The 21,915-nt window shown below is 48.5% G+C and overlaps 1 protein-coding gene across 1 annotated transcript in view; it reads right to left on the reverse strand.

Annotated features, from left to right (window-relative positions):
• The window catches only part of LOC139260510 (ADAMTS-like protein 1), a 456,828-nt gene that overhangs the window by 394,635 nt on the left and 40,278 nt on the right, over nucleotides 1–21,915 (reverse strand). The gene's annotated exons all lie outside the window — the stretch shown is intronic.

Genomic DNA, 21,915 nt, shown 5'->3' on the forward strand with positions numbered 1-21,915 from the left:
TAGGCCACCTCGCCCCTCGATCCTGCTCCGCCATTTAATAAGATCATGGGTGATCTGATCGTGGACTCAGCTCCACTTCCCTGGTCGCTCCCCATAACCCTTTATTCCGTTATCACTCAAAAATCTGTCTATCTCCGCCTTAAATATATTCAATGACCCAGCCTACACAGCTCTCTGGGGCAGAGAATTCCATAGATTTACAACCCTCCAAGAGAAGAAATTCCTCCTCATCTCAGTTTTAAATGAGCGGCCCCTTATTCTGAGACTATGTCCCCTAGTTTTAGTTTCCCCTATGAGTGGAAATATCCTCTCTGCATCCACCTTGTCGAGCCCCCTCATTATCTTATATGTTTCGCTAAGATCACCTCTCATTCTTCTGAACTCCAATGAGTATAGGTCCAACCTACACAACCTATCTTCACAAGTCAACCCCCTCATCTCCAGAATCAACCTAGTGAACCTTCTCAGAATAGCCTCCAATGCAAGTATATCCTTCCTTAAATACGGAGACCAAAACTGTACGCAGTACTCTAGGTGTGGCCTCACCAATATCCTGTACAGTTGTAGCAGGACTTCTCTGCTTTTATACTCTATCCCCTTTGCAATAAAGGCCAACATTCCATTTGCTTTCCTGATTAATTGCTGTACCTGTATCCCCAGGTCTCTCTGTACTGCAGCACTTTGCAATTTTTCTCCATTTAAATTATAATTTGCTTTTCTATTTTTTCTGCCAAAGTGGATAACTTCACATTTTCCCACATTATACTCCATCTGCCAAATGTTTGCCCACTCAATTAGCCTGTCTATATCCTTTTGCAGATTTTTTGTGTCCTCCTCATAATTTGCTTTCCCATTCATCTTTGTATCATCAGCAAACTTGGCTACGTTACACTCGGCCCCTTCATCCAAGTCATTAATATAGATTGTAAATAATTGAGGACTCAGCACCGATCCCTGCGCCACTCTACTAGTCACTGTTTGTCAACTGGAAAATTACCCATTTATCCCGTTTTCATGGCCACCATTACTGATACCAGCTTTTTAATTCCAAATTTAGATTCAATTAACTGAATTTAAATTCCCCAGCTGCCATGTTGGGATTTGAACTCATGTCTCTGAATTATTACTCCAGGCCTCTGGACTACTGGTCAAGTAGCATAACCACTATGCTACCATACCTGGTTTTAGCATGTTGTACCTTCAGCCATGTACATTTTCGATTAGCACTGCTTTGTGTATGCAGCTTTATAATATAATGAATCTATTACATATACAGCTGTAGTACAGAGATTATCCAATTAAGCCATTACTGTCTGTTATCACAATGCTGCATTGTTAAGTGAAACAATATTTTGAGGTCCAATGATCCAGCTGCCAATGTGAAATACATTGTACTGGCTGCTCTGACACCTGAAAACACAATCATTTCACCCATGCACAATAAATATCAAAATAGACCAAGTTTGCTGCTGTGGGTGATGGCTACAATCAATTTTACGATGATTTTTGTCAGAATTTCAAGAATTTAAACACTGACCATTCTGTTTTAATTTGAGCAGAAAAAAATGAATATTATGAAAACAGGTTTTTGAGAAACTGGGAGCATCAATTCGGGACCTTATTTTAAGACCACACAATGGGTCCAAGTTTCGGGCCGCACCTAGAATGGCGCAGCCCGGACCTGGACGCCCGTTTTTCACGCCACAAAGTGCGCCTAAAAAAACCTCACCTATTCTCCAGCTCCCTGCAGGTTCTCTGGAGCTGGGCGTGGCGCAGCATGAGCTGTGGGGGGGCAGAGCCAGGTCCCTGCGCTGAAAACAGTGCCGGGACCTCTGCACGTGCGCGCTACAGTGGACCTGCATGTGCAGTAGCTCCAGGCGCCCAAAACTGTGGGAGGGGCCCGAAGCATGCAGCCCCTAGCCCTGGCCGAATGGCCTCACTGGGGCTGCGTGGATAACGCTCACCTCCCACGCCCAGCTCTCTCCCAACTGGACTTGACTCCCGCTCCCACACCGCCCCCCCCCCCGCGGACCGGACCCGACCCCGCTCCCCCAGACCCGACCTCCTCCCCCACCCCCCCCCGCAACCTGACCTCCACTCCCTCCCCCCGCCCCGGCGACCCGACCTCTGCTCCACTGCCCCCTCCTCCCCGGCGACCCGACCTCCCCGCTCTCCCCCCACCCGACCACCGCTCCCTCCACCCCCCCCACGACTCGACCTCCGCTCTCCTTCTCCCCCTCCCCCGACCTCCGCTCCACCGCCCCCCCTGGCGACCCGACCTCCGCGACTCTCCTCCTCCCCCCCCTCCGCAACTCTACCCCCCCCACCCCCCCGACCTCCGTGACCCGGCGCCACCTAATGTAAAGCCCGAAGTCTTGGGCCCGGCCCGTTCAGCCTCCTTCTCCCTTCCTGCCTCCTCCCTTCTTCGTCATCATTATCTTCTCCTTCTTCTTCAGCTTCAGCTCCTCCTCCTCCTCCTCCTCCTCTCCCTCCCTCCCCTCTCCTTCCCTCCCCCTCCTTCCCTCTCCCTCTCCTCCCCCTTCCCCTCCCCTCTACTCCCCTCCCCTCTCCTCCTCCTCCCCCTTCCCTCTCCTCCTCCCCCCCTCTCCTCCTCCTCACCCACCTCCCCTCGCTGTCAGAAACACAGACACTGACAGAGAGTGAGAGACACACACACAGACAGACAGAGAGATAGAGACACTGACAGAGACACACTGGGGGGGACCGTCCCAGGATGCTGTTGGAGGACTCTCGGTGCTGCAGTTGGTAAGTAGAAAATGTTTTATTTATTGATTTTTAAATTTTTTTTATTTTTTTATTCATTTTTTTTGATTGATTTATTGATTGATTTATTGATGTATTTATCATTTATTTTTGATGATGGCTCTTTATTTGTAAAACTGAAATGTTTAATGTTTGTAAAATTCCCTTTAAACCCCCCCCACCCTGCCATTCCCTACGGCTGATTTGTAACCTACGCCTGATTTTCTAAGTGTAGACAAGGTTTTTCTGAGCGTACAAAAATCTACACTTACTCCATTCTAAGTTAGTTTGGAGTATGTTTTCACTGCCTAAACTTTCAAAACGGGTGTAAGTGGCCGGACACGCCCCCTTTTGAAATAAAATTCTGTTCCAAACTGAAACTGTTCTAACTGACTAGAACTGGAGCAAACTAAATGCCGAGAATTGCAATTTCTAAGATACTCCATTCTAAACCAGTTGCTCCATAAAAACAGGAGCAATTCAGGCCGAAACTTGGCCCCATAGTGTGTGGCTATGCAGTAAACTCTGAGCTGTCAGTGTCAGTACTGCAAAATGTAAAGCTTAATATGGACAGTAAATCATGTTTAAGCTCAATTTTGTTAAAGCAGTAACTCATAAGGTGTGAATTCAAACTTTCACTTAAACTAGTTCCATGTGGGGAATTACATTCAAAGAAGCAGGAAAAGTAGCCCTGCATTCAACATTGAATAACTACCCAGCTAGGATCAGGAAACTTCACGGGGCCGAAGTTGTTCACCGACTGAAACGAAGCGAACCTACTGGCTTCGATGTGTTCTGTCTGCCCCATGCATTGGGGTGGCCTAACTGTCGAAATTCAGCACTTTGTGGAGCAGGGTGGAAGTGGCCTCATCATGGGGGCGGAAATGGGGGTGGGGCAGAGTGGCCGTCATTAGCAGAGCGGACTGGGGGCAGGGTGGAGTAGTCGATACTGTCAGTCATCAGCGCCACACTTATGATGAGGCCACTTCTGCTGACATGTCACAACGTCTCCCCCCTTCAGTTAAAGGGGAGAGCCGCTGCGAACTTTGCAGCCACTTTAATGGCAAACACTGGGCCACCAGGGAGGGTTTCGGCCGTGCCAGCGGGCTAGCACTCAAGACAGGGTAACAGGCTGCCTGTTGGCGGGCCAGCCGAGCTCGTGGGCATAATTGTCGGACCGACCTGACAGTCGGCCGACAAAAAAAACATAACACAGCAGCCCCGGCAGTGAACCCTTCCATTTAAGGGCAGCCAGGCCGCCGTGCTACAGATATTGTACTGACAGCAAAAGCTGTCGGGCGCACCGATCAGGGCCAGGGCCTCTCCTGCTGGGCAATACTGTGAAATAGGCAATTTATCGAGGAGCAATTTTGAGAGGGGTACCCCACCAGTTGGTAAAGGGTCGGCAGTGCATGCTGCGGCAGGAAAATGTGCAGAGTGGTCCCAGACACCGCTCCAAAACTGAGTAAGGGCAATTTTCAAAATGGCGGCCCTTCCATGGAGAGTTAGCAGCCATTCTGCGCCACTCTGTGTCAGGCGGCCAGTGGCCTTATCGGAAGAGGCAATTTCAGCCCCCACGTCTCTGATGCGTTCATAATAAAGGATGAAACTGAGTACTGTGTACAATGAGCAAGTGTGACCTTAGCTTCTTTAATGAGACTCTAGAGTGCAAGTACATCATGGGTGGCCTGTTTATATACCGTGCTCCCAAGGGATGCTGGTATCCCTTGGGACTCCAACAAGTAGGCCCTCTGGTAGTAGTGTAATACAGGTTACAAGGGGTTAAATACATAACATCACTCCCCCGTAAAGTCAAGAGTACACTTATTTACAAGGTGAGACGATCTGGGGCTTTGCACTCCCTTGTCGGTGTGGGTGGGTTGGTCAGTTCTTCACTGGGCTATTGGGCAGCCGGCCTTGCCGGGCTGCTGGGGATAATGAGTTCGGCTTCGTGATCAACTGTGATGTCAGTTGCCACTTGTGAGTGTGTTGGAGGGTCAAAGTTGGTGGTGTCTTCTTCAGGTTGTTTGTAGCTGTTGGTGAACCGCAATTTGATTTGGTCCAAATATTTTTTGCATGCTAGTCCATTGGCCAATTTGACCTGAAACACCCAAGTCCCCTCTTTGGCTATGACCGTGCTAGCGAGCCATTTGGGACCATGTCCATAATTGAGTACAAACACAGGGTCTTTGTTCTCGTGATAAATTTGCGCGGTCATGGTACACACTTTGTTGATGCCGCCTGCCCTCCACGTGATCATGGAGATCAGGGTGGACAAGAGAGAGCCTTGTTTTGATCACCCTTTTCATGAGCAGCTCGGTTGGGGGAACCCTGGTGAGTGAGTGGGGTCTGCTGTGGTAGCTAAGCAGCGCTCAGGATAGCCGAGTCTGCAGAGAGCCTTCCGATGCACATTTCAAGCTTTTCTTGATGGTCTGAACTGCCCGTTCTGCCTGGCCGCTGGATGTGGGCTTGAACAGGGCAGATATGATGCGCTTGATCCCATTGCGGGTCATGAATTCCTTGAATTCAGCACTGGTGAAACACAGCCCATTGTCACTGACTAGGACGTCAGGCAGGCTGTGCGTGGCAAACATGGGTCGTAGGCTTTCAATAGTGGCTGTGGACGTGCTTACAGACATTATTGCACATTCAATACATTTTGAGTAAGCATCCATGACAAGCAAGAACATTTTGCCAAGAACTGGGCCCGCATAGTCCACGTGGATCTTCGACCATGGTTTGGAGGGCCACGACCACAAGTGTTGCACTGGCGCACGCGTGACTCTAAATCTGAGTCCATGCTGAGCCACCACACATGGGATCTGGCTATGGCTTTCATCATTACCGTGCCTGTGTGGGTGCTCTGCAGTTCACAAATGAATGTATCTCTACCTTTCTTGGGCAAGACCACGCGATTGCCCCACAACAGACAGTCCGCCTGCAGGGACATTTCGTCTTTGCGTCTATGGAACGGCTTAATTGCCTCCTGCATCTCTGCTGGGACGCTGGACCAGCTCCCATGGAGGACACAGTTTTTTACGAAGGACAAGAAAGGATCCTGGCTGGTCCAGGTCCTAATCTGGCGGGCCGTAACGGGAGACTTTTCGTTTTCGAATGCATCCATTATCATGAGCAAGTCTGCTGGCTGTACCATTTCCACCCCGGTGGAGGGCAATGGCAGCCGACTGAGAGCATCTGCGCAGTTCTCTGTGCCCGGTCTATGGCGGATTACATAGCTGTATGCCGACAGCGTGAGCGCCCATCTTTGGATACGGGCAGAGGCATTGGTGTTAATCCCTTTACTCTCAGAGAACAGTGATATGAGCAGCTTGTGGTCAGTTTCAAGCTCAACCTTGAGGCCAAATAAGTACTGGTGCATTTTTTTTAACCCCGTAAACACACGCCTGAGCCTCTTTTTGAATCATGCTGTAGGCCCTTTTGGCCTTGGACAAACTCCTGGACGCATAAGCGACCAGATGCAAAATCCCCGATTTGTTAGCCTGTTGTAACACACACCCGACCCCATATGACAACGCATCACAAGCTAGCACTAATCATTTACACAGGTTATACAGGACAAGCAGTTTGTTTAAACACAACAGATTCCTGGCTTTCTTAAAGGCAGCCTCTTGTGAATTCCCCCGTACCCAGTCGTCTCCCTTGCGCAGTAGAGCATGCAGAGGTTCTAGCAGGGTGCTTAACCCAGGTAGGAAATTACCGAAATAGTTAAGGAGTCCCAGGAACGACTGCAGCGCCATCATGTTCTGTGGTCTCGGCGCGTTCTTGATGGCCTCCATCTTGGCGTCGGTGGGTCTGATGCCGCCTGCTGCGATTCTTCGTCCCAAGAACTCAACCTCCTGCACCAGGAAAACACACTTCGAGCATTTCAACCTGAGTCCCACGCGATCTAACTGACTAAGAACCTCTTCCAGATTCTTCAAGTGCTCAATGGTGTCCCGACCTGTAACCAGTATGTCGTCCTGGAAAAACACGGTGCGAAGAACTGACTTTAGCAGGCTCGCCATGTTCCGTTGGAAGATTGCCGCGGCCAACCGAATCCCGAACGGGCATCTGTTATAGATGAACAGACCTTTGTGCGTGTTGACGCAGGTGAGGCCTTTTGAAGATTCCTCCAGCTCCTGCGTCAGGCCGAGGTCAGGTCCAGCTTAGTGAACGTCTTCCCTCCAGCCAGGGTCGCAAATAGGTCGTCTGCCTTGGGTAGCGGGTACAGATCCTGTAGTGAAAAACGGTTAATCGTTACTTTATAGTCCCCACAAATTCTAACCGTGCCGTCGTCTTTAAGTACCGGGACAATCGGACTAACCCACTTTGAATTCCACCCATGCGATGATGCCTTTTCACTGCAGACTGTCCAGCTCAATTTCCACTTTCTCACGCATCATGTATGGTACCGCCCGTACCTTGTGGTGGATGGGTTGCGTACCGGGAACCAAATGGATCTGCACTTTCGTCCCCGAGAAACTGCCAATCCCTGGCTCGAACAACGATGGAAACCTGCTCAGAACCTGGGCACATGAGGCGTCGTTGACGGACAAAAGTGCTCAGATGTTGTCTCAGTTCCAGCGGATTTTACCCAGCCAGCTTCTGCCAAACAATGTGGGACCATCTTCTGGCACAATCCATAGCGGAAGTTCGTGTACTGCTCCATCATAGGAGACTTTGACTTCTGCACTGCCAATTACAGGGATTAGTTACTTGGTGGAAGTCCTTAGTTTGGTGTTAAAGGGGCTGAGCTTGGGCCTGTGTGCCTTGTTGCCCCACAGCCTGTCAAAGGCCTTTTTACTCATTATGGACTGACTCGCACCCATGTCCAGTTCCATAGATACTAGAATTCCGTTCAGTTCAACTTTCAACATTATTGATGGACATTTCGTGGTGAATGTGTGTACCCCATACACTTCTGCCTCCTCGGTACGAGTCTCCAATTCAGCCTGATCCACAGTGGATCAATCTTCCTCTGCAACGTAGTGGTTTTCAGTGTTCGCAGGGTTTGCAGTTCGCCTGCACACTCGCTGGAGGTGTCCCATTGTTCTGCAAGCATTGCATGCATAGTGCTTGAAGCGGCATTGATGGGGCCGATCATCATCTCCACAGCGCCAACAAGGTGTTAACGATTGATGGCGGACTCTGGTTTATCTGAGGTCGGGCAGCAGCAGCCAGCATACATGTTCTGCCATGTATATTCCTGCTCGAAAACGAAGTTACTTTGTGCACAGTACTGGTCGAAACTTCTTTACTCTGTGAAATCTGTTTGGTGTTGTCGCTGGTGGACATAGATGTCTAGGCTATCATTATGGCTTTACTTAGATTCGGAGTTTCAACAGTCAACAGTTTGCGAAGGATTACCTCATGGCCAATGCCCAGTACAAAAAAGTCTCTAAGCATTTGTTCTAAGAATCCCTCAAATTTGCAATGTCCTGCGAGGCACCTTAGTTCGGCGACATAGCTCTCCACTTCCTGGCCCTCCAACCGTTGACACGTGTAGAACCGATATCTCGCCATCAAAATGCTTTCCTTAGGATTTAGGTGCTCCCAGACCAGCGTACACAATTCTTCATAGGATTTAGCTGTTGATTTTACAGCTAGGAGCTAGGAGATTCTTCATGAGGCCATAGGTTGTTGCCCAACAGACAGTTAGGAGGGTCGCTCTTCATTTGTCAGTGTTCTCGTCCCCTTCCAGCTCGTTGGCCACAAAGTATTGGTCGAGTCTCTCCACGATGGCCTCCCAATCGTCCCCTTCTGAGAACTTCTCCAGGATACCAACAGTTCTTTGCAGTTTCGCGCGGTTGTTCGTTACCTCGTCGTCAATTGATGCATTCATAGTAAAGGATGAAACTGAGTACTGTGCACAATGAGCAAGTGTGACCTTAGCTCCTTTAAGGAGACTCCAGAGTGCAGGTACCTCGTGGGTGGCCTGCTTATATCATCATCATAGGCAGTCACTCAGAATCGAGGAGGACTTGCTTCCATCCCAAAGTGAGTTCTTTGATGGCTGAACAGTCCTATATGAGAGCCACAGACCCTGTTACAGGTGGGACAGACATTCGTCGAGTGAAGGGGTCGGTGGAGCTGGTTTGCTGTGCACTCCTTCCGCTGCCTGCGCTGGGCCTCTTCATGCTCTTTGCATTGAGACTCGAAAAGCTTAACGCCCTCCCGGATGTACTTTCTCCACCTCGGGCGGTCTTCGGCCAGGATCTCCCAGGTGTCAGTGATGATGTCACACTTTACCAGGGAGGCTTTGAGGGTGTCCGTATAACGTTTTCGCTGTCCTCCTTTGGCTCGTTTACCATGAAGGAGCTCCGCATAAAGCATTTGCTTAGGGAGTCTCGTATCTGGCATGCAAACTATGTGGCCTGACCAGCGAAGCTGATTGAGTGTGGTCAGTGCTTCAATACTGGGGATGTTAGCCTGGTCAAGGACACTGATGTTGGTGCGGCTGTCCTCCCAGGGGATTTGCAGGATCTTGCGGAGACATCGTTGGTGATATATCTCCAGCGACTTGAGGTGCCTTCTATACATCGTCCATACCTCAGATCCATACAGGAGGGCGGGTATTACTACAGCCCTGTAGACCATGAGCTTGGTGGTTGATTTGAGGACCTGATCTTCAAACACTCTTTTCCTCAGATGGCCGAATGCTGCACTGGCGCACTGGAGGCGATGTTGAATCGCCGCATCAATGTCTGCCTTTGTTAATAAGAGGCTCCCGAGATATGGGAAATGGTCCACGTTGTCCAGGGCCGCGCCGTGGATCTTGATGATTGGAGGGCAGTGCTGTGCGGCGAGGACAGGCTGATGGAGGACCTTTGTCTTACAGATGTTAAGCATAAGGCCCATGCTTTCATATGCCTCAGTGAATACATTGACTATATCCTGAAGTTCAGCCTCTGAATGTGCACAAACGCAGGTGTCATCCGCATACTGCAGCTCAACGACAGAGGTTGGGGTGATCTTGGACCTGGCCTGGAAGCGGCATAGGCTAAACAGCTTCCCACTGGTTCTGTAGTTTAGTTCCACTCCAGTGGGGAGCTTGTTGATTGTAAGGTGGATCCTGGCAGCGAGGAAGATTGAGAAGAGGGTTGGAGCGATAACGCAGCCTTGTTTGACCCCGGTCTGGACATAGATTGGGTCTGTAATGGATCCGTTGGTAAGGATCACGGCCTGCATGTCATCGTGAAGCAGGCGAAGGATGTTGACAAACTTTTGGGGGCATCCAAAATGAAGGAGGATGCTCCATATACCCTCATGGTTGATAGTGTAACAGGCCTTTGTAAGATCGAAAAAGGCCATGTATAAGGGCTGGCGCTGCTCCCTGCATTTTTCCTGCAACTGTCGCGCTGCAAAGATCATTTCTGTTGTGCCCCGTAGGGGACGAAATCCGCATTATGATTCCGTGAGGAGCTCCTCGGCCACACGGAGAAGACGATTGAGGAGAACTCGAGCGACAACTTTCCCAGTGGCTGATAACAGGGAGATCCCCCTGTAGTTGCCGCAGTCGGACTTGTCCCCTTTTTAAAAAATGGTCACAATCACTGCATCTCTAAGCTCTCCCAGCATGCTCTCCTCCCTCCAGATGAGAGAGATGAGGTCATGTATCCATGCCAACAGCGCCTCTCCACCATACTTTAACGCCTCAGCAGGGATTCCATCCACACCCGTAGCCTTGTTATTCTTGAGCTGTTTTATGGCTTTGCCTACCTTGTGCAACGTTGGAGTTTCACTGAGTTGGTGACGGGTAGCATGCTGTGGGATGGAGTCGAGAACACTCAAGTCAAAGGCAGAGTCTCGACTGAGGAGATCTTCAAAGTGCTCCTTCCATCGGGCCCTGACAGCCTCAGTATCCTTGATGAGTGTTTCCCTGTTCTTGGCCAGGAGTGGGGTGGGGCCTTGGGCGTTTGGACCGTAGGTGGCCTTGACTGCAGTGAAGAATCCTCGCATATCGTGGCTGTCGGCCAGTTGTTGTATCTCCTGTGCTTTCTCCATCCACCACCTGTTCTTTAAGTCCCGGGTTTTTTGTTGAACCTGAGTCTTGAGCCGTCTGTAATGTTGTTTCGCAGCTCCCGAGTTGGGTTGTTGCTTGAGGCTCAGAAATGCTTTGCGCTTGGGATCTATTAGTTCTTCGATCTCGTGATCATTTTCATCAAACCAGTCCTGATGTTTTCTGGTTGAGTGACAGGCATTGGTTATAGAGGCCTGGAGGGCAGACCAAGTGCTATGGGCATTCAGCATTTCAGGGTCACCAAGGCACGCCAGATTGGCTGTGAGGCGCTGGCTGTATAAGGCTCTCTTAGCTGGGTCTCTAAGTGCCTCGGCATTAACTTTTTTATGGTACTGCTTCTGCTGTCCCCTCTGCTTTGGGGTAATGTTAATGTTGATGATGGATCGGATTAGGCAGTGGTCCGTCCAGAAGTCATCAGCTTCTGTCATGGCTTGGGTATGTGCACATCCTTGCGATCTCTGGCTCGGACGATGACATAGTCAAGTAGGTGCCAGTGTTTAGAGCGAGGGTGTTGCCACGATGCCTTGTATTTGTCCCTCTGGCGGAACTGGGTGGTGGTGATGAGGAGTTCATGTTGTAGACATTTTGTCAGGAGTAGGGTACTACTGGAGTTGGCTTTCCCTACCCCCTCTCTGCCAATCACGCCTCCCCAGCGGGCTGTGTCTTTGCCGACCCTGGTATTAAAATCACCCAGGAGGATCAATTTGTCGCCCGTGGGGACGCGGGACAAGGATGTTTCGAGATTGGAATAAAAACCCTCTTTAGCCTCATCCGTTGTATCGAGTGTAGGGGTATACGTACTGATGACTGTGGTGCATTGATTCCGAGATAGGGTAATACAAAGAGTCATGAGGCGTTCGTTAACCCCACAGGGAGAGTCTTTGAGGCGGTCGACCAACTCATTCTTGACGGCAAAGCTGACTCCATGAAGGTAGCATTCTGCCTCTGGTTTCTCTTTCCAGAAGAAGGTGTAACCTCCACCATGTTCCTTCAACTGCCTTCCCCTAACGTTCCAGGTCCCGAACTTCATACTGACGAAGTGGAAGATGCCTGTGCGTGAGTTCTTTTAACGTGGGGTGGCCGCTGCACACCAGCAACCACACGGGCTTAGCTTAACAAGGTCTTGGTCCAGTGGCAAGGGGGTCCAAGACAACTGGAGACCAGGCACAGCTCTATAAGCCTAATTGCCTACGGCGAAGTGTTGGCCACAAGCTCGGCACCGGGTAGCGCCATTGATGGTAGATGGCCCGAGGCTTGGTTGGGGGGCAGGCATTAGGAAAGTGACTTCCAAAGTTATTTTAAAATTTAAAAGTTGATAAAGATGCCCAATTTATTTCAAAAGTTTCTAAGGGTTGTTAAAAAGTCTAAGATGTAAATCAATTAGAGGTTATAAAAGTTTCCCTAGTTTAAAAAGTTTCTAAAGGTTGTTAAAAAGTCAAAGATGTAGATCAATAATAGATGTTTTAAAGTATTTCGATTAAAAGTCTAAAATGTAAATTTTAAAAGTTCTCCCAAATTGTTTAAAAAGTTTAAAATTTGATTAAAAGTTTAATAATTAATTAAAATTTGGTTAGGAGTTTAAGACGTTGGGTTGAACGCTGCCGCTGCGGTCCCTTCAGCCGGTTCGATATCCCCGGAGTCCCTTCGGCCGGTTCGATATCCCCGGAGTCCCTTCGGCCGGTTCGATATCCCCGGAGTCCCTTCGGCCGGTTCGATATCCCCGGAGTCCCTTCGGCCGGTTCGATATCCCCGGAGTCCCTTCAGCCGGTTCGATATCCCCGGAGTCCCTTCGGCCGGTTCGATATCCCCGGAGTCCCTTCGGCCGGTTCGATATCCCCGGAGTCCCTTCGGCCGGTTCGATATCCCCGGAGTCCCTTCGGCCGGTTCGATATCCCCGGAGTTCCTTCGGCCGGTTCGATATCCCCGGAGTCCCTTCGGCCGGTTCGATATCCCCGGAGTCCCTTCGGCCGGTTCGATATCCCCGGAGTCCCTTCGGCCGGTTCGATATCCCCGGAGTCCCTTCGGCCGGTTCGATATCCCCGGAGTCCCTTCGGCCGGTTCGATATCCCCGGAGTCCCTTCGGCCGGTTCGATATCCCCGGAGTCCCTTCCGCCGGTTCGATATCCCCGGAGTCCCTTCCGCCGGTTCGATGTCCCCGGAGTCCCTTCGGCCGGTTCGATATCCCCGGAGTCCCTTCGGCCGGTTCGATATCCCCGGAGTCCCTTCGGCCGGTTCGATATCCCCGGAGTCCCTTCCGCCGGTTCGATATCCCCGGAGTCCCTTCCGCCGGTTCGATGTCCCCGGAGTCCCTTCGGCCGGTTCGATATCCCCGGAGTCCCTTCGGCCGGTTCGATATCCCCGGAGTCCCTTCGGCCGGTTCGATGTCCCCGGAGTCCCTTCGGCCGGTTCGATATCCCCGGAGTCCCTTCGGCCGGTTCGATGTCCCCGGAGTCCCTTCGGCCGGTTCGATATCCCCGGAATCCCTTCGGCCGGTTCGATATCCCCGGAATCCCTTTGGCCGGTTCGATATCCCCGGAGTCCCTTCGGCCGGTTCGATGTCCCCGGAGTCCTTTTGGCCGGTTCCACGTTCCCCCAATCTGTCAGCACAATGAACACTTGGTGTGCGACCACAGGGAAAGGCATGGGCAGATGTGGACCTATCAGCTGGGATGGCCCGGGTCTGGTGTGGAGTCCTTTCAGCCGGTGAGGGGTCCCTCGACCTGGAACAGAAGCGGCCGGCGCAGGTTACCTTCGGCAACTGCAAGGTAATGTTTATTTATTATCCTGTTGGGGCTGCTCAGGGCCCACTGGGGCTACTCAGGGCCCACTGGGGCTACTCAGGGCCCGCTGTATGTTGTCCCGCTGGGGCTGCTCAGGGCCCACTGTATGTTGTCCCGCTGGGCTGCTCAAGGCCTGCTGGAGCTGCTCAGGGCTTATATACCGTGCTCCCAAGGGATGCTGGGATCCCTTGGGACTCCAACAGGTAGGCCCTCTGGTGGTAGTGTAACACAGGTTGCAAGGGGTTAAATATATAACAGTCTCCTTCACTGGTAAAAAGTTATGGCGCCCATTGCATTTAATGGAGCTGTTGTAATTGCCTTCCTGTTATTGATGTCATGTCGTAGTATATAAGCCTGTCCATCTCATCACTACCCACAACTTCTTCCCTTTTGAATTATCTATACAACACCTGTATCCTGCTCGCCTCTTGGTTTTGCTATCATTCACCTTCTCCTTCACCTGCCATCTACTCCCACTGCTCCCTTGAAGGCAGATACCAGACGCCCCGTCATCCTGTTTCCCTTTCTTTTCACCTCCTACCCTCCCTTTCCAAAGAGAAATATTAAAATTCAATTTCAGTTTTTTTTCTAAATCAAACTAGAATGTGGAAAGAAACGACCTTTCCATCTCTCGCTCTTCCTCTCTCTCGTTACGCCCCCTCTGTCTCACCCCTGAACTCTCTCAACCCTCTTCTCTCTCTCGATATCCTTTCTCTATCTCCCCTCATCATGACCAACCCTTCTCTCAATCCACTCCTCTCTCTGCCTCTCAATGCCCTTCCCTCCCTCTCTCTCACCCCCCTGCTTCCCTCTCCTTCTCAACGACCCTTCGCTCTCTCAATCCCCCTTCTCTCTCTCAATTGGCCTTTTTCTCCTGTCTCCTTAAGCACCCTTTCTCCTCTCAACCACCCTGTCAATCTCCCTTCTCTTCACCTTAAACCTCCCATTCTCTCTGAAGCACCACTTCTTTCTCTCAAACCCTCACACTCAACCCTCCCACTTATTCACTCCACCTTACTCTTTCTTACTCTCTTCCTTAAGCTCCCCTGCTTATTCTTCCTGTTTTGAAAATTTCTGTTTCAAATATCTACAGACACATAAATAACAAAAGAAAAATCAGGATAGGGATATGGCCATTAAGGGACACGCATGATAAACTCATGGTAATGACACCAAAATGGCAGAAATATTAAATAATTACTTTGCCCCAGTATTTACCAGGGAGGCTAACATGGTGGACATGACATTAGAAGAGATGATAAAAGATACAAAAAGATTTAAGATAGAAATGGGGAGATAATGGATAAACTAGAGAGGATAAAACTCCTGGTCTGGTGGATTGCATTTGCACATATTGAAAGAAGCAAGGGAAGAGGTAGCAGAGGCACTATTACATATATATAAACATTCATTAGAAAAGGGAATAGTACCAGAGGACTGGCAGACTGCTAATGTGATTCCTACATATAAAAAGGGAGATAGAACAAGTTCATGGAACTAGAGACCAGTTAGCTTAAGGTTGGTAATAGAAAATTGTAATAGAAAAATATCTAGAAACTGAAAATATAATAAAGAATAGTCAGTACAGATTTCAAAAGGGAAGGTCATGCTTGACCAACTTTATTGATTTTTTTTCTTTGAAGAAATAACAGAAAGGGTGGATAACAGTAACGCAGTAGATGTAATATATTTGGATTTCCAAAAGTCTTCAATGGATACTGTATAATAGACTCATGACTAAGGTCAGATCATGTGGAGTCAGGGGAAAAGTTGTGGAACGGATAGCATGCTGGTTTCACGACAGAAACCAGAGAGCAGGGGTTAAAGGTTATTACTGAGACTGGCAAAAGGAGGGAAGTGATGTTCCACAAGGATTGGTGCTGGGACCACTGTTGTTTACGATTTACATAAACAACTTGGACTTGGGAATCGGGAAACAATTTCAAAATTTGCAGGAGACACCAAATTGGGGAGTATGGTTAATATAGAGGAGGACTGTGACAAAATACAGAAAGATATTAATAAACATGCAAAATGGGTGTGTAATTGGCAAATTAGCTTCAATACAGATAAGTGTGATGTAATACATTTTGATAGCAAGAATAAGGAGGCCACAAACCCCTTGGAAAATAAGTGTCCAAATGGGATTTAGGAACAGAGGGATCTGGGGGTACAGATACACAGATCACTAAAAGTAGCGATACAGGCTAATAAGACCATAAAAAGCATACAAAGCACTGGGGTTCATTTCTAGAGGGATAGAATTGAAAAACAAAGAAGTTATGTTAAAATTGTATAGAACCTTGGTTAGATCACACTTAGAATACGGTGAACCACTCTGGTCTCCATATTATAAAATGATATAGAGGCACTAGAGAAGGTGCAAAGAAGATTTATTAGAATGATACCAGAACTGAAGGGTTATATCTATCAGGAAAGATTGAACCGGCTGCGGCTCTTTTCTCTGAGGGGTGACCTGATAGAGGTTTTCAAGATTGTGAAAAGGTTTGATAGGATAAATGTAGAGACGATGTTCCACTTGTAGGTGACACCAGAACTAGGGGTCATAATTATAAGATAGTCACTAATAAATCCACTAGAAATTCAGGAGAAACTTCTTTACTCAGAAAGTGGTTAGAATGTGGAACTCGCTACCACAAGGAGTAGTTGAGGTGAATAGTATAAATACATTCACGGGGAAGCTAGATAAGCAAATGGGGGAGAAAGGAATAGAAGGATAAATTTATGGAGCTAGACGAGGAGGGGTGAAGGCTTGTGTGGAGCATAAACGACAGCATGGATCTATTGGGCCGACTGGCCTGTTCCTGTGCTGTAACTACTTTGTAAATCATTTCATGATTACTTAATGAGTTTAGATGGTCTATATAACTGTGTCTGTGAGTTGGCAAAATTATAGTCATCAGGTAATGTAAAACATCCCCAAAATAGAGATAAAATCCTTATGTAAAAGTTCTCTAAAAGTCAGTCTTAACTGAGCTGTGTTCTGTATAGTACCATACTGCTTTCCTGCCCACTTCCACAAAAAAAACATTCAGAGAAGGTCAACGATCAAGCTCAACTGTAAAGGTTCACTATTTGGTTTCTCTAAAACAAAGCAAACATGATGTGCAGGCCGAGAACAGACTTACCTCTTAACCCAACTGAATCTTAACATTAATATTCTGTAGACTGGGGACTGAGTACTTTTGATTAAGATAGATACAGATACTGTTAACCAACTGTTCATGCTTTTCTGATTTATTCATGGCTTGAGATGATCAGAGGGGAGTTTTGCAGGGCCACAATTTCCTACAGTTGGAGTTTCCTCTGGTTAATTGGATTGTTATTTTGACAGCAGCAAACATCTGCAATTTTTAAAAATGTAATCATAATTTGCATTCTTTTAGATTTTGAAAATTAGAAAAAGGAAAAACAGTTACCTTTAATTATCAACTCATGCTAAGCAGGAGTAGACAAAGCAATGTGAACAAGTATTTGATTGTTAAGCCACACGGTAAATTAGCAGCACTTCATTCAGCAGAATCATTGTACAGTTCCAATCACTGCCCAAAGGTGCATTAAAATAAGAGGTGACAAATTCCACCAAGGTCTGTAACATAGATTGCTTCAGAATAGTATAAATTGGGATAATTGTTCAATTAGGGGGAAAGGGTTATTGGTGTCAAGTAGTTGATTAAAATAATGTAATCTAACCCTTCTGTGGAACAGCATTTTATGAAAAAAATTGATGTCCTTGACCCTTTGATGCAGGGAACATGTCTGAGGAGGGAAACAGTTAGGCCCTTTGAAGTAGAAAGAAAACAATGACTTTGTAGCTTATTACCAGGTCAGCTCTGTTCCTTTACAGTTGTGGTTGTATGCAATTAACAGATGTTAAGTTAATAGCATAGGAAATGATCAATGGCCAGGAGTGAGCAACAAAGTAGTACTTTCATTGAGATGACTACCCCAGAACAAATTCAGCACCTTCAGATGAGGAGCAAATTGGGTGGTAATGTATATAAAGGTGGTTTGAAACTTCAACATTTAGCTTTAAAAACTTGGGTCCATACCAGTAATTATGTTGTGTAAAATTTGCTTCACTGGTCATTCGAAGCCAATGCTTCAATCTGGACTCTACCAATGCCAGCACAGTTTTAGCGTAGTAATGTCAAAGGATTTTGGTACATTGCTGCCAAAAATGAAGAGTACGTGGCACAGAAGATGTTTCGTAAGATGTCATAAAAGCAATAGGAGGTGAGTATCTGCAAACACCGTTTGTGCCATTTTTCCGAGGTATCTGTGAATTTATCGCTGAAGTTACAGTGGATGATCTAGAGAGGTGTGGTGCACAATAAACCAAAGTACAAAAAGCAATCAAAAAGGCTAATGGAATGTTGGCTTTCAATTCAAGGAGGTTGGAATACAAAAGTGTGAAAGTGATGCTTCAGTTGTACAAAGCCCTGGTTAAACCCCATCTGGAGCACTGCATCTCAGGACGGATATATTGGCCTTGGATTGGGTGCAGCGCAGATTCACTATAATAACATCAGGGCGAAGGGTTAAATTATGAGGACAGGTTGCATAAACTTGGTTGGTACTCCCTTGAGTCTAGAAGGTTGAGGGATGATCTAATTGAGTTCTTTAAAATTCGATAGGGTAGATACAGAGGGCCCGAAATTGAGGGCCTTAATTCCGACTGCCGCCCACTGCCGCTGACATTCCTCTTGAAGTTGCGCCCAGTGCCACTTTCCATTTGGTGTGGAGCAGGCAAGAGGGGAGAACCGCCGGGAAGCACCCCCTGACATCAGCAGACGGCCAAGTGGCACAACTGACCTCCGCCCGCCGAGATACTATATTGATGTGGGCGGGAGTCGGCGCCAGAATGGGGAAGGACAGCTGGCTGGAGGCTGTTCTATCCCCAACGGTGAGTATGAAGAGTTGAAAAAAAAGGTTAGCAAACATTTTTTTAATTTTTTCTTTACAGCAACTTACCTGGATGGGGGTCCCCTGAAGGTGTTCCGATGGTTTTTTTTGATGATTTTCCTTTTCAGGTCTTTGACCCTCCATGGGCCCAACTCCATCCTCGGCGGCACTTGGGCGGCAAGCACCTTTGTTGCCGAGATTTGGAGCTCCCGCCTGTAAGTGGTTTCTCTTAGGTGTTTTCAATGCACCCCCACTTTACAACAGTTCTAACGCTTGGAATTATTACTGTACAGAACAGGTGAATGAGTCAGGGACGGGTACCTTGGTCCGAGTATCGGCAATGCTTTTATTAAAGTTGAAACACACACCTGCACCCAGTAAAAGCACACACACCTTGGTGTGTAAAACAAACAAATGCAGTACAATACACAGTGTGGCCTGTCTAAACAGGCCCCTAACGCGAAGTACCCATGTCTAAAACACCTCCCCTGTAAACCCCTAAGAATTTGGTTGGGAGAATGTACGATACCCCCTCACACCATGGCTGTGATCTAAAAAGATGTGTGTGCAGAGATGATGCTCACCGATTCACTGGCTTACTCGCTGCTTCTTCCGATTAAAAGGCGTCTCTTCTGGTTTCTTCTTCTTGTAGGGCCGAAGCAGCAAGGCACAAGAGAGAGCTATAACCCACAGGGCCTCTTTTATATCCCAAGTTCGTTTGCCTTTTCAGGCTGAATAAAGTTTGTTTCGAGAGCTTCCTGTGGGTGTGTCTTCTGCTTTTAGCTCAATAAAGTTTCTTCCTTTGTTTCGAGGTTTCCTGTTTTTCCAGTGATGGGTTTTGCTTCCGAGCAGACTGGGCTTAATGGCTTTCTATTGTTCTGGTATCTCATCCAGGTAATGGCGCGATCAGTTCACTTGACGAGTTCACATTGCTTAACAAAGCACAGTCCATTTGCTCATCACCTGCGATGAATTGCCTTAGTTTGGCCATTGCCTTCCCAGAACCCCTGCCCATCATTCTAAGTCCAACATGCAGCAGCACCCGGGCCCCTCCCACAAACAGCTTCCAGCTTTTCTTTTCTGCCGTGAGAAAAATATGAAAACGCAAATCCTTGGGGATTAAAACGCAATGTCCAGATCCTTGGGGATTCGATGTTTACATGCCGGCTGCCACCCAGATTGGCGGCATAAGTCCCGCTTTTGCCACCCGTAGTCCTTTCAAGGATCCTTTTAACGAAAACCCTCCCCAAAGTACCATCAGGTACCTCGGCGGCCATCGGCGGTCCTTTGGGCGGCACTTGGGTGGGCGGGATCCTTCACCAATTTCAGCCCCAGAGAAACAACTTCCTTTGGTGGGGGAATCAGGAGCATAAGAACATAAGAAATAGGAGCAGGAGTAGGTCATTTGGCCCCTCGAGCCTGCTCCGCCATTCAGTAAGATCATGGATGATCTGACCATGGACTCAACGCCACTTTCCTGCCCATTCCCCATAATCCTTGACTCCTCTATCATTCAAAAATCTGTCCATCTCCACCTTGAATATGTTCAATGACCCAGCCTCCACAGCTCTCTTGGGTAGAGAATTGCAAAGATTCACGACCCTCCGAGAGAAGAAATTCCTCTTCATCACCATTTTAAATATGTGACCCCTTATTCTGAAATGATGCCCCCTAGTTCTAGATTCCCCCACGTGGTGAAACATCCTCTCTGCATCTATCTGTCTGTCATGTATTTCACCATCATGCAATGACAATAGTTATGTAATTGTAACTCATGCACACTGTATCTGTACCCCTGAAATGCATACCCTGACCACAGGGGGTGAGCTTGCGGGAGAAACTCCTCACCTGGGCTTCCAGGTATAAAAGGGGAGGTCCCACCCAAGGTCAGCACTCTTTGGTCCTGGGAATAAAGTGACGGTCACAGAGTGACCGTGTCTGATATATACATGCCTCGTGTGAGTTTGTAACAAGGTGCAGAGACACTACATCTGACGACGAGAAACGGGAATCACCGAACCACGAGGATGGCCACCAGTGGCACAGAGGAATGCTGCTGTGTGGAAAGACTCCAGCAGAGCTTTGCCACAAAGGCCTGGCTGGAAGAGGCAGCGGCTGACAAGCGGAGGGCGCATCTACTGACCAGCTGTGGTCCACAGACGTATGCGCTGATGAAAGACCTGCTCGCACCCCAAAAGCCAGTGGACAAGTCCTTCGAAGAGCTCAGCCAGCTGATCAGTGAGCATCTCAAGCTGGCAAGTCAGGTACACATGGCCCGGCACCGGTTCTACTCTCACCGGCGTCGGGAGGGTCAAAACGTCTCGGACTTCGTGGCGGAACTGTGGCATTTGGCCAGTCTCTAAGTTCTCCGATGCCTGCAGGAGGGAGATGTTAAGGGACTTTTTCATCGAGGGCATTAATCATGCTGGAATTTTCAGTAAGCTCATAAAGACGAAGGACTTGACTTTAGAAGGGGCGGCGTTGATAGCTCAGACCTTTATGGCAGGGGAAGAGGAGACCAAGCTAATTTACGCATGCAGCCCTGGTTTTAATGTTGCGATGAACCAGGGAGTTAATGTTGTAAAAGTGATACAGAACCCAGAACACAGAACCGCAGGCAGGCAAGGGCAATTCGACACTGCCCAGGCAGGCAGGCAAGGGCAATTCGACACCACCCAGGCAGAAACAAGCTCCAGGGTGGGCCCGCAACAGGGACAATGGAAAGGGGATCGGCAATTCACGCCATCACGAGGAACAATGCATCCCGTGATGGGACCATTCAGAGTGCTTAGAAACAGCCAAACAGGCCATCAGAGAGGAATACCTGGGAATAGTCGTTTTGTTAACAGCAATCTCAGCTCATGCTGGAGATGTGGGGGTAGACACACTGCCAAAAGCTGCAGGTTCCAGCTTTACACCTGTAGGATTTGTAATGTCAGTGGACACTTGGCCAGAATGTGCAAAAAGGCAGTAGCGAGGCTAGTCTGCGAGACAGAGGAACCAGACGAGGGGTCTGAAATGCAGAATGAGGCCTGGGGAACAACCATGGATGCTGAAGTTCAGCGGGTTCACGTGGCTGACGTCCACATCTCATACACTAAAATGCCACCCATGATGATGAAAGTCTTACTGAATGGAGCCCGGTCCACATGGAGCTGGATACGGGAGCTAGCCAGTCACTCATGAGTGCCCAACAATTTGAGAGACTATGGCCACACAGAGCTAGCAGGCCCAAACTGGAACGCATTGAGACGCAGCTACGTACGTACACCAAAGAGATAATCCCAGTGCTGAGTAGTGCAAACTTGGTGGTAACGTATAATGGATTACAGAACTAGCTGCCACTCTGGATTGATCCGGGAAATGGCCCCGCGCTTTTGGGGAGGAGTTGGCTAGCTGAGATGAATTGGAAATGGGGGGATGTGC

Source organism: Pristiophorus japonicus, chromosome 1 (assembly GCF_044704955.1).
Source record: "Pristiophorus japonicus isolate sPriJap1 chromosome 1, sPriJap1.hap1, whole genome shotgun sequence".
Lineage (NCBI taxonomy): Eukaryota > Metazoa > Chordata > Chondrichthyes > Pristiophoridae > Pristiophorus > Pristiophorus japonicus.